Here is a 16,422-nt window from a genome sequence, read left to right on the forward strand (position 1 = left end):
GCCAGATCCCGCAGCCCGACCTGCACCCTCTGTCATGTTCCGGGACCCCGGCCACTCCTGGACTAGGCACAGGCCTACAGGCTTGGGGCGGCCTGGCTCCCGAGGCTTCATTTTATCAAGAGAACAAAGTCGGCGTTAGTTACAGCCCTCACAGAACCCAGTACACTGCATCTGTGCATACAACTGTCTCGTTCATGTGCCTGCTTCGCCCTACTGAATTACTGACATCTTGAGGACATAGCTCTGTCTTATCCTGCTTCACCGTCAGTGCCTGGCCTGGTGCCAGGGACCTGAGAGGGTTTGCTGAGTGAGTGAATGAATGAGTGAATGAATGAGCGAGTAAGTGAATGAGCAATTAAGTGAATGAGCAAGCAGCTACTGGTGGGGATAGTTCACACTCCGTTATGGACTGCCTGACGCAAACCCCAGGCAGTTCCCACCCTGCTTCCAGCGGCCCCACTCCTCTCTTTGAGCTGCATAGTTTGCGCAGGGCAAAGGTGGCCCGGGTATGCGTGTTGGCAGATCGGTGCATTAGCACCCGCCCGCAGGCAAAGGTGGCCCGGGTATGCGTGTTGGCAGATCGGTGCATTAGCACCCGCCAGCCTCAGATCCCCACAGGAGGGCCGTTTGTGGGCGTGGCCCGTGGCAGATCCATGCATTAGCACCCGCCAGCCTCAGATCCCCACAGGAGGGCCGTTTGTGGGCGTGGCCGGTGGCGGATCAGTGCATTAGCACCTGCCAACCCAGGATCCCCACAGGAGGGCCGTTTGTGGGCGTGGCCCGTGGCGGATCACTGTGGTCTTGCCCGCCAGCCTTGGGTCGGGTCCCATATGGGCTGCCTGCAGCCCGGGTCACAGATAGCAGGCCTGGATAGTAGCAGGGCAGGCGGGATGACACTGTCCTGCCCGGCCTGCAGTAGACAAATTAGCCACCATCTTTATTGGCGGTTAACCGCCATCTTGGTTGGCAGTTAATTTGCATATCGCCCTGATTAGCCAATGGGAAGCGTATCGGAGGTATGGTTAATTACCGTATTTGTCTTTTATTAGATAGGATGTATATGAAATGTCCAGAATAGATATATCCAGTGGAGGCAGAAATAGATAAATGGTTTCTAGGAACTGCATGGAAGGTGGAATTGTGAGTGATTGTTAATAGTTACAGGGGTTTTTTTTTGTTTTGGGTTTGTGTGTTTTGGGAATAGAAATATTCTGTGTTTAAATAATGATGATGTTGCATAATCATGTGAATATATCAAAAGTTACTGAATTATACCCTTTAAAATGCAAATTTAAGTATATAAAAGTTTATATAAGGTAAACTATATCTCAAAAAATATAAAGAATCAAGAACACAAAGTGAAAAAATAAAATAAAAGAAAGACTCCCTCCTCATTTCCAGTGTTTTCTGTAAGAAAAGGAGACAGAGATAAGGAAGGAATATAGCAAGATTTGTGTCATGGTAAAATATTTATGAGTTTCAAAAGTTGGTAAGGAATAAGTTATTTGTTACACTCTCTAATTTTATAAGCTTAGGTCTGTGATTCATTTTGAGTTCCTTTTCCAGTGGCTATATCTAGTTTCTGTTGTTTGCATATGGAGGTCCAGTTGTTGCAGCATCATTTGTTAATGAGGCTACCTTTGCTCCACTGTATTGCTTTTGTTCCTTTGCCAGATTACTTTATTGCATTTATGGGGAGCGGGGGCGGGGGGGGGCAGGGTCTATTTCTGGGCTCTCATTTCTGTTCCACAATATATATGTCTATTCTTTCACAAATACCACAGATTTTGACTAGTTTTGATTTATAGTAAGTCCTAAAGTCAGGTAGTGTCAGTCATCAACTTTGTTCCCTTCCAAAACTGAGTTGACTATATTGGGTCTTTGCCTCTTCATACAAACTTTTTAATTTGTTTGTTGATATACACAAAGTAACTACTAGCTGGAATTGTCATTGGGATTGCATTGAACATATTGATCGAGTTGAGAAGAACTGACATTTTGACAATATTGAGTTTTCCTATCCATGTATATGCAGCATCTCTCCATTTATTCTGTTCTTTGATTTTATTCATCAGAATTTTATAGTTTTTCTCATATAGATCTTGTACATATTTTTATATTTAAACTTTATTTGGGGGGAGTAGTAATGTAAATGGTATTGTGTTTTTACTTTCAAATTCTACTTTTTTATTGCTGATATATAGGAACACAATTCACATTTGCATATTAACCTTGTGTCCTGCAATATTCCTATGCCACTTAGATCCAGGAGTTTTTTATTGATTCTTTTGGATCTTCTACATAGATATTTATGTCATTTATGAACAGTGACAGATTTATATCTTCCTTTCCAACCTGTGTACCCTTTATTTCCTTTTCATCTTCTGTTTCATTAGCTATAACTTTCAGTACTTTATTGAAAATTGGTAGTAAAAGCAAGGAAGCAAGATGTCTTGTACCTAAAAGCATGAAAGAACCAACAATGGAAAAAATGGTCAAATATATGAATAGGAATTTCAAAGAATGTATAACACAAATGGTCCATATATAAGGAAATAATTTTTTAAAATAATAATTAACACAATACCACTAAGCCTACAGTTATATGTACCAGATTGACAAAAAAAATCAGACAAAGTAAAATATAGGTGAGGATATATAAGATAAATAGTATATGAAGATATATACAGTATACACAATTCTCATCCCCTTTTGGGGGAGTAAAACTTTCAATAAACGTATAAAAATTTGACATTACCCAGTAATAAGCATATCCTAAAATTCAAAAATTATATTGCTAGTCGATATTTACCCTCAAAAACTCACATTTATTGGATAAAAGACTTAAACATAAGACGGGAAACCATAAAAAATCTTCGAATAATCTATAGGCAGCAAAATATCAGACATATGTCATAGCAATATCTTTACCAATACAGCTCCTAGGGCAGTGGTCAGCAAACTAATTAGTCAACAGAGCCAAATATCAACAGTACAAAGATTGAAATTTCTTTTGAGAACCAAATTTTTTAAACTTAAACTAAATAGGAAGGTACATTCAACTTTAAATTCATGGTTTTCGTCTTCCGTTTTTCTTTGCTTCTTCGCTGTAGCCATCTCAAACATGGCACCTAAAAAATGTTTCATTTAATAATAATAAAGCCACCAACACAAAAGAATTACAATTCTTAAATTTATGACAAAAATACCTGTAGGGTTTGCAGCTGGTTGGAAAAATGCAGGTAACTTTATGCTTCGAGTAGGTACCTTTGTCACCCACGCGCGATTTGCGGACATGACTGCACTAACCACTGCACAATGAGACTGCTGACTGACTGGCTCACTCAACTCGTTCATGAATCACACGTACCTCCCCAGCTCTGCGTCTCCCATTGCCCGACCAACCCACACCCCCCACTTCTTCTAACTAATCTCCAACATTTACAGGAAACTAACTCATACAACATAACCAAAGGAAGATAAACAATCCAATCAAAAAATGGGCAAAGGACCTAAATAGATACTTTTCAAAAGAGGACATAAAGAAAGCCGAGAGACATATGAAAACATGCTCAAAGTCACTGATCATCCAGGAGATGCAAATCAAAATGACAATGAGGTACCATCTCACACCTGTCTGAATGGCTATCATCAACAAACGAACAAAGGACAAGTGCTGGTGAGGATGTGGATAAAATGGAACCCTCGAGCACTACTGGTGGGAATGCAGACTGGTGCAACCACAGTGGAAAACAGTATGGAGTTTCCTCAAAAAATTTAAAATGAAATTCCCATTTGACCCACTAATCCCACTTCTAAGAATATATCCCAAGAAATCAGAAATACCAATAAGAAAGGATATAGGCACCCCTATGTTTATAGCAGCACAGTTTACAATAGCTAAGATTTGGAAACAGCCTAAGTGCCCATCAGCAGATGAGTGGATTAAAAAACAGTGGCACATCTACACAATGGAATACTATGCTGCTATAAAAAAGAAGGAACTCTTACCATTTGCAACGGCATGGATGGAACTGGAGAGCACTGTGCTAAGTGAAATAAGCCAGTAGGAGAAAGATAAATATCACATGATCTTACTCATTTATGGACTATAATGGACAACATAAACTGATGAATAAAAATAGAGCCAGAGTCATGGAAGCATTGAACAGCCCATCCAACCTAAAAAGGGAGGGTTGAGGGTAGGAGATCAACCAAAGGACTTGTATGCATGCGTATGATCATAACCAATGGATATAGACAGTATGGTAATGAGGGCATGTGCTGGGAGGTGGAAGCAACTGGGGAGAGGTCAATGGGGGGAAAAAGATACTTATGTAATACTTTAACTAATAAAGAGTTTCCTTAAATTAAAAGGGGTGGGTGGGGGGACAAAACAAAACTCATATTTATATCCCAGGAACTATATGTAAGATTTTTTATGGTAGCATTCTTCTAAAAGAGTAGCCTGGCAGGTGTGACTCAGTTGGTTGAGCATTGTCCCATGCACCAAGAGGTCTACGGTTTGATTCAAGTTCAAGACACATGCCAAGGCTGTGGGTTTAATCCCCAGTAGGGGATGTGCAGGAGGCAGCCAATCAATGATTCTCTCTTCTATGTTTCTCTCACTCTTCCCCTCTCTGCTACTCTATTTAAAAAAATAATAAAAACATATTTTTTTTTAAAGCATGAGCTCTGGAATTTCTTGCCTGGGGTTTTAAAAAATAAAATAAAAAGTAAAATGTTCAGAAAATTTGGAATCTCCATCAGGAATTGCACACATCTTTAAAATACGTAAAATTAACACAATAGGATACTTAAATACCAGTTTAACCAAGTGAACTATAAGGTGAATTTATCAGCATAACTTCATATCAAAAACAAGTTGAGCAAAGGAAATGTCATAGATGAGTATATATGGCATGAATTTATTTTTATACTTGAACATTTTTATTTGTGGTTAGGGAATATATATATCTCCTATCTAATAAAGACGGAATATGCAAATTGACCATCACTTCAAAACAAATATGGTGGCACCCACAGCCAATAAGGAGGGAAAATGCAAATTGATGCAACAAAGATGGCAGAAACTGAGCTGGGATGCTTGCATCATGGCCATGGTGACAACACAGGTGTTCTGCCCCTGCCCTGGCTGCTCTGGGCCGCTTTGGCAGTGCCCGAAGGCAGAAGGCAGCTCCCAGCCAGAGCGAAGACAGAAAGGCAGCTCCGGGCCGGAATGAAGGCAATGCTGGCAGACAGGGGAAAAAAGTCCTCTTTGTGCATCGGGCCTCTAGTATATATATAAAATCATAGAGAAACTTAGTGAATTGCATACAATATTCAGGAACATGGCTACCGTGCAGAAGAGGGAGTAAGAAGGAAGCCCTCAGGAGGTTTCTGAGATTTTAGGAAATTCCACTTACTGGCCCGAGTAAAATGCAGACAAGACTTTAATTTCGTGCTTATTATTTCTCTATTGTTTTTACAGAAAACTCTTTTTTTGTAAATCTATACATCAAAAAATGACATATGAAATCTATTATGTGCATAACTAATCATACTGAAAACAAAACAAAATAGAACATATGCATACACACATGGAATTAAAAAGCTTTATCTGAAATTCATTGATTTCTTTCTCTTTGGTTTTATTTTCTTTGTTTAAATGCAGGGCATTTTAATCATTTTTTTCTAAAGCAGTATTATATCTTTCTATCTATATATCTATCATCTATCTATCATCTATCTATCTATCTATCATCTATGTTTGTATCTATCTATCCATCTGCCTATCTAAACCTTTGTATCTCTTTATGTGCAGTAGAGATATATTCTTTATAATGTGGTTGAATTATGTCAGAGACTGTCTTCAAGTATTAGAATATTGGTGTAAATTTTTAATTATACATGCTTTTTACTGTAGCCTGATATTTTATAACAGACATGCTTCATTTTTACAAAAATAAGTTTAGGTTTTATTTTTGAAGTTGTACTATCTGCTTTCATTTTCATATCATTTGTTGTTGTATAGTTTGTCACAGCTAAATTTATAGTTAGAGATATTCTTTGAAAGATTAAAAATATAACTACTAATGATTGAAAATATTTTATTATAAGAATTTGACAGTAAAATATCTGTTTGTCTACAATTTGAAGCCTGGTTTTTATGTGCACGGAAATAGAACAAGGGATGTTTGCAGTTTAATTTTAACTTTGCACAGCTTGCATTGGTGAAAATGTATGAATCTCTGATGTGATAGTTAAATGCGAATGCATCAAGGCTAAAAGAAGGAAATGAATACCCATAATTAAATTTTTATATGTTATAGCTTGAGGTGGTGAAATAAATATCTGTCAGTGACATGAATGGTAAATGGTTATGTGTCCGCATCTAGAGTACAGAAATTAATATCCTCAATTAAATGTCTATATGTTATATAAGGTTTTGACACAAAAATTCCTTGCAACTTGAAATTCCTTTTAGAGTTTTTCTATCTTTGAAAAGATAAGATCTTTTAGAAAACATGGTGAGGGTAGAGCACTGAGGGAATTGAATTTACAGAATGTTAGCAATTTTTAAACAGCAAATTACCCATAAATCACTTCACATGTCCTTTATCATTTAAATGTCTTATACATTAAAAAGTTGATTCTCTTTTTTCCTCTCATTTTAACTTTCTTTACCAATTATTTTTGACTATTTACAGCCCATTAAAAGTTAATAGTTAAAAAATAACTACATATCATAAAATTACAAAGGATTTTATGCAATAAAATTAATCAAATTATAATGAGAAAGTACTATTTTGCCTTTTTGTTTGTCCACATATCAGCTTTTCTCTTTATAGTAACAATGCTATAAAATAATTAAAAAATTTCTAAGAATATCTTGCTTACTATATATAGAAAAGCATTATGCAAGTATTGGGGTATCTTTCAGGACTCCAGAGAGCTCCATCTACCAGAGAACTCTAACTAGTGGACATTCCAAAGAGCATTGCCACAGGGTCACAAGGCTGAAATGCATTTACAGACACTCTAGTGAATTGTGTTTGTTTTTAATTTGGGAATGGTGAAGCAACACCAAATGGTAAATTCTGTTATCATTGGTTAAAATCCTTCTGAAAACTCTGTAAAGGTAATGATTATGAACTATGAAATATAAGTCAATTGTTACTACATAATTAAGATGGTAAAACTAAGCAGGTATGACAAACTCATACAGATAATGCAATTTCATTATCTGCTGATTCTATATATGAAATGCAGACTCTTGAGCACATAATTTATAAATTGTTATTTCTTTACATGCGGCTTTCAAACTTGAAGTACATATATATTCACAATTATTTTTCAGTACACACACACACACACACACACACACACACTCATGCATGGCATCAACTTGCTACCTGCTTTTCTTAAGTTTCAGGAAAATCAGTATTTGACATTTTAGTCGCCATTCACCAAATCACTTCCCTCCAGATTTCTCCTTTTTGATGACAAATCAAGCTGTTACATTGCACTTTCATTAGACAGTGTCTGCACATGTATCCTGGCAACCACATGCTGCAGTTGTGTTGACTCCTTGAAGCACAGGATGAGAAGGAAATTGTTAAGGTCAAGAAACAAGAAAAACTGCCATAAATAATAAAGTATTTTCTAAGTTATTTCTGAGCCAGTAGCATTCCCACCAGGTGAGTCAATAAACTCTTGATTTTAAAGACATTTGCATTTACTCCCTAAATAGAACGTCAGGTTACAAAAAAAGAAACTTGTTTTGGTTCTATGACAATATAACATAGATTCAGACCACAAATATCAACACTACAAATTCATTAACTGAATATTTTTTTACTCTATCTTGGGGAGTATTTTTTTTCCCATTTTCATGTTTCCTATATTAGAACTTATCTGAATACTTCAAAAACATAGAAGACTTGAAATATAAATATACATATTCATTATAACATATTGATTAGTTTGTGTATGCCGAGCTGCTAAAAAACTGTTCATATTGATCTTAATTATGTCCATCATCCACTCTGGACAGACTGACCTCTCAATTGTATCAATGATGATGAAAAGCTATCCAGTCCCAATTACCAAAAAAGTCATGCACTTCTCTGAATACTGCTTACAAACTGAGAAGGATCAGTAAGAGCCATCTAAGAGCCTTTAATGGGCCATATTCTATCTTTTTACTATCTCTTTAAAAGACTAAAACATGTTCCCTAGAATTTAGCTAGTCACATTCTTTATGTTAACACTACAGACTCTTCATGCAAACATACAATAATCACATGAAAATTGCAATGTTAAGTAATATTTACAAAACTTAGCTTTCAATATATGAGAAAACATGAAAAAGAACTGAAACACCACAAGAAACTGGAAAATCAGCAGAATAAAAACAAAGTAGAAAGAAATTCAGGAAAGAAATCAATAAAATAGAAAAAATCAATAGCAAATATTAAAAAACAAAAAAATGTAGTATACAAGTAGATTGTTCAAACTTTTTATGTTGTTTTGACAAGACTGATGAAGAAAAAAATACAGACTAAAAAAGATAAAAGTATTGATACAGAGAAGGATTAAAATACATTATGAAACTTAAGTATTGATAAATTTGGTTCACTAAAATGGATACATTTCTTACAAAAGAATTAACAAAACTAGAGAATAATAAATAGAAACTTAAGAAACTCACATGGACTTGCCTAGCACATGACACCAATTTATTTTTTTTATTAATTAAAGACCTCCCTGCAATGTAATACTATTCTATATGCTAACATGGATATATTATTCTTATTTTTTATGCAGTTGATCTTTGTAATGATTACATTCTCAACATAAAACTTTGAATTTCAAAAGTATATGAGATAACCACTTCATTTTATCTATGTGAACTTCACACAGTATATCTAATATGCTTTTCATTCTTAAATCTGTAATTAGTCATTGATAAAGATACATTGCTCTTTCAAGATTTCAGGCAGAACACTTCAGTAAATGTATCTGAGGGGAAATATATATATTTCAATGCATGCAATTATTTGTTTCTCTGTATTTATGTATGTGTATAAATACACAGAACCAATTATATAAAATATAGAAATATAGAAAAACAACTAGAAAATACATACATAAATATATTAATAATTTCAAAGTATTAAAAGATATACTAACTTTGGCAGGCTTGATAATGTAATTAATAGATGACCCAGTTGTTACACTTTGAAACCCATTAGGACAGTTTTGCAAAAATACATATTCAATGGGCTGCTCCCAGCCAAGACTCAGTGCAACCGGGATAGTAAGGCAGGCATGTTTCTGGCATATGCAAATTTTATTTTGAACACTTTCCAATGGCTTTGCCAAACCTGCCTTAGACTGCACAGCTCTCTAGGATGTTTCAACCCAACGTTCTATCCCTCTCTTGCACTCAGGATCAGATGTGCATTGCCCTCTCAGCCTGTCCAGTCCCCTTCTTATTTTCTCTCACATAGCCATTTTTTTCTAATAAAGTCCTCATATTTGATAATGTATTAGTCAGCTTCTCAGAGAAACTTGGCTAAAACACATTACTAGTACAACCTATATGTACTACTAATTTATTTTAATCATTATCAAAGCACAATCAAAAGTCCTTCCAAGAAAATCCACCGGAACAACTGAACAACCAAACTGGTTGTTGGGAAGCGCACTGACCACCTGGGGGCGTGTGCAGAACATGGCAGGCGTGGGCTATGGCAGGATGGTGGAGCAGGTGAGCAGGGGTGCCAGACCAAGGCAGGGTGCCGGTCGCTGTCATTGGGGCGAGCCTCTGGTGGTTACTGAAAATTCTTTGCTCCCACGTGCCGTTGTCCCACTCAGTGCTTGCACCTGCTGCCAGCGCTGGCCCCGCTCACACCCGCAGCTGGCACCAGAGCCACTGCTCACACCACTGCCAGTGCCCAGCGCTAGTCCCAATCACTTGGCACCATCAGCAGGTGCAAGCAGTGGCTGCTGGCCCGATTGCCCTGAGGGCTTCTCCACCTCCCTGTGCTCCTGAAGGGCTTTGGGGAAGCAGCCCCCGCTCGCACCTGTTGACCATGCCAGCCCCACTTGCAGCTTCTGCTGGCACTGGCCCTAACCACTCTGCATCATCAGCAGGTGTGAGCGGGGCCGGTGCCATTAATGCGTGGGAGCAGCAGTGGCGGGAGTGGGGCTCCCAGCAGACAGGGGACAGGGGGCCATGGTGGAAGGAGCCGGGCAAGGGCGCAGAGGATGGGCCAAGACCCACCCCCGTGCCTACTGTGGCCTCGCAGCCCAGTTCCTTTCAAGGTGCATGAATTTGTGCACTGGGCCCCTAGTCTATAATAAAAGGATCAGTAAATGTGTTTTAATAAGTTTATAATGCATTTTTAAAAAGTTATTTGTGAATACAAAGAAGATTTGCGCACTAAAGAAACTTTTATAACTATATCATTAGTCTAAAGTTTATCTTTATAACTATTTGGTGCCAATGAATATGTATTATTTATGTAAGCTATTCTTTCAATTATTACATATATTCCTAAATTTAAACAAACTATAAAATTAATTAAACATCTAATAAAATACCTAAAATAACCAGAGTTCTCTAAATTGCAAGACCATCATATCATATAATGTTATTTTGAATTTTTTGAAATTATAATTGTCTTTAAAAATCTGTTCATATTTATAGACCTTCTCAGAACAATGCATAGTATGTGTATTTTTTTTCACAAGTGCATGTCTAGTGTGTGTAGGGGTGGTGGTTTAAAAAGCCCTTGGGGACATGGAAGCATACTGCTTTGTAAATTGATGTTATTTTACTTAACCAATCCTCTATTGTGTTGAAATATTCTGAAATATTATTGTAACTAAATTTTGAATACATTGACAATTATTTTGTAGGATAAATTTCGAGCAGAATTCCTAAATAAAAATATACATATTAAATATATATAGAGACAAATTGCCATAAAATGATAAAGAACTTGTTTATTTGAATCCTCAATATCACAAATAACAACTGGTTTTAACCTTTAATACTCTAAAGACCAAATGTCATTTTATTGTTTAAATATGTGGTTCATTCAATTCTAGAGAGATGCACTTAAGTTTTCTCTTTCTTTCCACAAATGTTTGTTATTGCTATTATCTTTTGTGAGTTGCCTCTACTCAATTTGCCCATTGTCTACATTAATAAGTTGAATTGCATGAATGGGCTTAGAATAAATAATCTATTCTTTTTGGGATGAACTCACTATCTATGACAGGGGTCCTCAAGCTATGGCCCGCGGGCCACATGCAAATACAAATATTGTATTTGTTCCCGTTTTGTTTTTTTACTTCAAAATAAGATATGTGCAGTGTGCATAGGAATTTGTTCATAGTTTTTTTTTTTAAACTATAGTCCGGCCCTCCAATGGTCTGAGGGACAGTGAACTGGCCCCCTGTTTAAAAAGTTTGAGGAGCCCTGATCTATGAGGTATTGCTGAATTATTTGTTAATATTTTATAAAGTTGAACATTTATAAGTTACATGTTTTATTTCTTTAATACTTTTCTTTACTTAAAAGAGTTCTTTGTAGTAAATTACAGATGGATAGAAAACTGTAAATTCTAAGCATTTTAAAATTATCACACCTAATTGTCGTCTCTAGCCTATTGCCTTAGCCAGAAACTTGTATCTTGGATTTTCTTCAATAGATTAAAATCTTTCTTAATGTGAATATTTACATGACTACATCTAAACAAAAACTACTTTGCCCTTTATAATTCACTAGAGGCCCAATGCACAAATTCATGCAGGAGTAGGCCTTCCTTCCTCCAGCTGCTGGCACTGGCTTCCCTCAGGCACCCGGGACCTGGGCTTCCCTCGCAGCCCCAGCTTTGTCCAGAAGGTTGTCAGAGGGACGTCTGGTCTAATTAGTATATTATACTTTTATTATTATAGATTGTTGCTTCATTCACTATAATTTTAACCCTAAATTTCATTTTAAAATATTTATTCTACAATGATCCATCTTCTCTTACCTAGTTTTATTTTATAAAACGAGGATCCTTTGCCAGGCAATTATCAGAAGCCCATGCACCCAACTTAAGTAGAAAGATTTTCGTGTTTCTTGAAGAATCTAACACAGGGATAAATCTTATATTAGAAACTACTAGGAACCTGGTAGGTATTCAAATTCAATCAAGAAAATATTTTTTTCTTCATATATTTCTAAATATAAGAAAATACATTTTTATATTTATTTCTGCTTCATTCTTCACTGTTGCTACAGAGAGTGTCCTCTACTAGTTAGTACAGTAGGCAGAATAGTAACTGAAGAACATTCTGCTGTACTGTTGGCAGACATCATTTGTTGGATTCATCTCTCCAGTATCTGTCTCTGTCTCTCTCTCTCTCTGTCTCGCTCTCTCTCTGTCTCTCTCTCTCTCTCTCTCTCTCTCTCTCTCTTCTTTGTGTGTCTGTCATTCTCATGTTCTCTCCACTTCCTATTCCAGATCTGGAAATAGAAAATAACCCAGATTTAGCAGTTGTCTACCCTGAAACAATTCCAAAAAAGAAAACATAATTTTATTTTAAATGGCTGCTTTTGGGGGTAAATGCCAAATAAGAGCATTTCTCATAAAAGGTGAGTGAAATTCAGTGAAGACAATGCAACTAGATCATGACAACTACATACTACAAGTGTTTGTGAAATTTAATTTTTTTAGCATTTTCTCAGATTTCCTAATTCTTTTCTAAATTATAGCAATATATATTAATTGAACTAGTATATTGATATAAACTATGCTAATTACATTGTATTATATTAATTTCCAAAGTTATATATTAAATTAATTATATTTCATTTTCAATTTTTCTATTACATCAATCTCCAAAAGTATATATCTGGTGATAAATATTAAATGTTTTATTGTTTCATAGATATCTTTATTGTTTTTATTTTGTTTTCCAATTCTCTATTTAAATCTTCCCTTTTTTTTTCAGTTTTTCTCTTTTGTTTTCTATACTGTCTTCTTTGATGTCCGAATGCTAACCTAGTGCTTCATTTACAATCCCCAAAACACTGTATAACTACTTTACTGAAGCTATATTTTTAAAAAATAAATTTTTATTGATTTCAGAGAGGAAGGGAGAGGGAGAGAGGGAGAGAAACATCAGTGATGAAAGATAATCATTAACTGGCTGCCTCCTGCAAGCCCCACAACTGGGGACCAAACGTGTAACCCTGGCATGTGCCCTGACTGGGAATGGAGCCATGACTTCCTGGTTTATAGGTTGAAGATCAACCACTGAGCCATGGCAGCCAGGCTAAAGCTGTATTTTTAAGATGAATCTTTGGGGCATTTTGTTTGTTTGTTTGTTTTGATTTATGGGGAAAATTTAACATGGTCTCTCATACCGAATGCTGCACAGCAAACAAGGTATCTAACTATGTTTTCCTACAGCAGATTGTGCTGTGCTCTAAATGTATGCCAACACAGAAATATTATAGAAATATTTCAGAGCATTGTTTATGGAGGTCATAAAAGCGGACTCTTAAAAAAGTCATACCAGGTCAAAATGACTGGTTTTTGGAAAATACAAATAAAGTTCCAAAAAAGGCTTTATTCTTCCTAAAAAGGGCATTTTAACCTGATATGACCATATATGTATATGCTTTTGTATGTGTATATGTATGTACATAAATATATATATGAATAATTTTATAATATTTCCTTGCTAGTACATTATTGGTTCTCTCATGAGTTATACACTTTGCATGTTTCAGTATTAATCTACTATAAAATACAAATGATTTATTTTTATTGAAGTACTCTCCTATACAATTCTCTACTGTGGCAATCTTGGAAGTGCATATAATTATTCTAGATACAAAATCTTAGCGGTGAAATCAGTTAACCACAAATTGATCTTGTAATTATAAATACTGCATGTAGAACTCAATACATTTTTAATGCTCAAATTAAGACACACTAATTACACAGTAACTGCTAAATAAATGACATATAATTTAGAGTTATGCAGAAGAGTGCTGCTCAGATTTAGATGCTTCTAATCATGGGGGTGAACTTGCTCACTGCTGGTAAAATGTTAACTTTGATGAACAAACTAGTGATTATCCAAGAAAAGATCTACTAATGGAAATGTTGAGCTCATATAATTTCAGGTGTCTTTTTTTTTCCCACTCACCTATTTTGAAGATTGTTTTTAAACTCTTTATTTTTGTTTCTTGTTAATTTATTCAGTGTTTCATAATAATTGGAAATTCCAATTTAGAAAAAGACCTTTCTAAAAAAAGTTAAATGGATTACTCATAAAAACAGTATTTTGAATACTGATTATGTTCCAGTATATAGTAAATAAATACCAATTTTATCCATGTAGCTTCTAAAACATATGTGTTTTCAATGTCATTCAGTTGAAGCTATATGACAATAAATAGCAGAAATAAAGGGAAATTTTAATGGGAGTTAAGAAGTGACTATGAATTCTGGTTCTTGAAACAGAGTTTTCATTAACGTAGAATAAAAGAGAAAGATGAAAGTTTGTAGAGATTCATATGGAAAATTTTAAGCAAGTTGAACATCTATCAAGTTTAATCTCATGTTTTTTTTAAAGACTAAATTCACTTTAAAAAATATATGACTTTCATTATTTATATATGCTCACTATTTGCTTTTCTTTATGTTTATTGTCCTTAAGGGAATTCATTCTTTGATTCACAAATAAAATAAGATAAAAAGAAAAATATAGAGAGAGGTCGACAAAGACCTCCTGGAAACAACTAGAGGAGAGTTGAAAGGGAATGGAAATAAGCATATAAATAATGTGTATCTAAACATGAAAATTTACCTGACCTAAAATAACTGAACTGTAAGTAAATTTAAAAAAGAAAATAAAATGAAGTTAATTATAAATGCAAACTTTCATGAAATAGAAATTGTAAAAAGTAGATAAAATTGGTTAAAAATGACAAATTAAACAGTAGATAAGCCATTTACTCACTAGAACTACTGAATTTCTCTCCAGTCAGAGATATGAATAGAAGGAGCCAACCATCCCCAAAGCCAGGACAGTGTGGAATTATCTATTAATGAAATGGGAATCAATCATGTCACACATTCATTCATCAATGAGTGTGAAGTCTATATTATTAGTTTCTGTCCTATATTACCCCCAGCAACTTATTGTGGAATTTCTGGGTGAGTGTACAAGTGGCCTTCAAGACCAGGCATTTGAATATAGTTGTGTGTGTTTTTCAGTTAAAAAGTACAGAAATCCCGCTCCTCCAAATAATTCAAGTAATAAGGTAATATTTTGACCAAATGCAGAGAATTAAATATGCATTCAGTAGCGGGAAGGATAGCTAGCCTTCAGATTCTACGATAACATTCCAGGTACTTATGGCCATGGTGATGTCAGCTGGCATATTACCATTTACTTTTACAGAAAACATGAATTGGGTAGTTTCACTAAAGACAGAAGTATGAGAGTTTAGTCAATATTCATAATCTCTACTAGCAAATATGAATGCATAATATTAACAGTAAAATATAGTACATTAACAATATCCAAATAACAAATAAGAAAAATAAATTCAATTACTATGTTTTAACTTTTATGGATATTAACAGTACAATACAGTACATTAACAATATCCAAATATCAAATAAGAAAAATAAATAAATTCAATTACTATGTTTTAACTTTTATCCTTCAGTCCACAGGCCAACACTCTACCCCCTGAGCCAAACCAGCTAGGGCTGTTCTCTCCTCTTACCACATGAGAATTATCCCAACTAACACTACTAAAAATTTTATAATTGGCTTGTGCCCTATTTTAAATTCTCATCTTCTTTGATTGCAGAGTAACTTTGGCAATGGTAAACTTCTCTCTAAAATTAAAAAATCTTCTTTGTTTTTGTTTTCTTCAGCACCATTTTTAATAAGTTCTATTTAGTTATAGTATTTTCTTTCTTGGTGTTGCTTTCTTTGTTCCCTTCCCTTCTTATGAGGTCCATCCTATATTTGATTCAAGACCCATTTAAGGCGTGTTCTCCTCTAACACAAAATATTTCCTTGGGTAATCTGATATACTTTCATGATTTTAAACACAATCTGATTTTTCTAGAATTGTATACAAGTTTCACTGTGTATGTATGGTAGGTAGTGTAGGTTCACTGAGTTAAAAGTCCATAGATTTCACCAGTTTATTTTAGGTCTCTGAAATTAGGAACCACATCTCTACATTACTCTTGTCTTCAAAGTCCAAAACTCATAATTCTTTCTCTTAGCATAATCACCTGGATAACCTAAAAATATTACATAATCTCATTCTTAGCAAGTATGAAACTAGAGTTATTATCTATCTTCGAAAATATATTTTAT

Source organism: Myotis davidii, unplaced genomic scaffold (genome assembly GCF_000327345.1).
Source record: "Myotis davidii unplaced genomic scaffold, ASM32734v1 scaffold812, whole genome shotgun sequence".
Lineage (NCBI taxonomy): Eukaryota > Metazoa > Chordata > Mammalia > Chiroptera > Vespertilionidae > Myotis > Myotis davidii.